At 46.4% G+C, this 1,952-nt stretch overlaps 1 pseudogene; it reads right to left on the bottom strand.

The window, feature by feature from the left end:
* Positions 1-393: 393 nt before the first annotated feature.
* Positions 394-1,038, bottom strand: LOC133241869 (phosphatidylethanolamine-binding protein 1-like; annotated as a pseudogene).
* Positions 1,039-1,952: the final 914 nt, after the last annotated feature.

Here is a 1,952-nt window from a genome sequence, read left to right as displayed (position 1 = left end):
GAAAACATATGCCATTAGGAGACTTCATACACAGTTCTGTGCTTGGGCTCACAAAAGTAGAGGCAGTCAATCTCTTCTTTGTTTTCAACCTCCCTTAAAGATTCTTTGATGCTCTGTTCTAATATTGCAAACCTGGTCTTTTTACCAGAAATTTTTTTTTTTTCTTCTTTAAAATCTGGGTTGTCATTCTCACATTAACATTTTGATAAACTCCATCACAGTAGCAAAGTAACCCCCACCAAAACAGAGTTCAAGTTTGATCAAAACATAAACCCCCTAGAATTATACAGGGCAGGCAGAAGGGAAGAAAAGTCACCCTAAACCTAAATCTGACTGCTCAGGACTCGGGCAGGGAGTGGCAGGGTAGGGGGGTGGGTTGGGGGGTGAGTTGGGGGGTGTGTGTGGGCAGAAATCTACATTCATCACTAAAGGGAAACACTGTTTGGGGACTCTGGGACAGTGTCCCACTCCTCTACTTCTCAGACAGCCGTTCGTAGAGCTTGGACACATAATCATCCCATTCAGCCTGGTGACACGTACTGGTCACTGGGGTCCCCGAGGTCATACTTTTTGCAGAAAGAGGCCACTTTGTATTTGCCACGGTAGTCCCCAGATCAGTTGCTGAGAATGCACTCATCAAACTTCAGTGGTCTTTCCTGCTCATAAACCAGTCAGATGTAGTGATGCAGGCCTGTGCCCTTGGGAGGCCCAGAGCCCACATAATCTGAGAGGAATGTGCCACTGCTGATGTCATTGCCCTTCATGTTGACCACCAGAAAGTGGTGCCATTTCCTGTATTTGGGGGTCCTTCCTGCTGGGAGCATCCAGATCTGTTAAGACCAAGGTGTACAATTTACATGAATCAAGCCTGTCCCATGCATTGCCGGTGGGCCAGTTCTTAATCTGGGTGGGTGTCAGCACTTTGGCCAGTTTGTCGACCTTCACCCAGCCGTATTTGACCTGCAGTGGGTGCTGCAGCCTCTAATCCACTTCCTGTAGGCTCAAGGGCCCGGGCCACTTCTTGAGGTCCCCCGGCATCACAGAGCTGAGGGGGTCGGACAGCAGGGAAAGAGGCTGGTGGACTCCTGAAGGAGGGCAGCATAGGTTCCCAGCGGTCTGCCTTTCCTTCCTTCCTTTCTTGTTTTCCCCATATATTTACAGTCTAGCATATGTCCTCTCTTTTGATCTTATCCAAATCTATATCTACAGGCCAAAAGAGATGGAGGAGCAGCATGGGAAGAACCAAAGAACAAAGCGCAGGGACATGAATGAAGGGTGGTGGCCCTTGTTACTCATAATGAATGTTCTGCGGTAGGATCACTCCCACTGCCCTTCTGTGTACCCACCACCTTCAGGTTTGCCATGACCATGGAAGTTATTTTGGCCAGTGGAATTTGGTAGAGGTGATATGTCACTTCCAAGTGAAGCATTTGGAGTCAGATCCTAATTTGCCTCACACTCCCTTCCCTTGTATCCAGAAGGTGCCTCCATCCACTTTGCTCCCTGAAAGGGTGTGATGAGTAGGGCCCCCTGTCCACCAAAGTCAGATGTGAGTGAGAAATAAAGCTTAGTTATGTTGAGACTTTCAGATTTGGGGTTTTTATGCGTTCATAGTGTAAGTCACCTTCTCTTCACTGAATCAGAAAGGTATAACAGTCACTCCTATTTGCCTCATTCATTTGGTAACTAAAACCCCAGTTTATGGCCATTTAGCTAAAAAGTTCATTTCCTAGCCTTTCTTTCACTTAAAAATGCCTCTGTGACTTCATTGCAACCAGTGAGAAATGAGTGAAAGTAATTTTATAACTGTTGATTATGCTCTTTAAGGAAAGGTGCATATCCTGCTTCCCCTTCTCTGGAATGCAGATATAATAACAGGAGCTAGAGCAGCCATGTTAGACCAGAGGTGAATATCATGTGTTGAAGATGACTGACTATCAACAAGAAAAACC

This window comes from Bos javanicus, chromosome 29 (assembly GCF_032452875.1).
Source record: "Bos javanicus breed banteng chromosome 29, ARS-OSU_banteng_1.0, whole genome shotgun sequence".
In the NCBI taxonomy this organism is placed as follows: Eukaryota; Metazoa; Chordata; class Mammalia; order Artiodactyla; family Bovidae; genus Bos; species Bos javanicus.
Note: the sequence above shows the minus strand (reverse complement) of the source record. Positions and strands in the feature narration are given on the sequence as shown.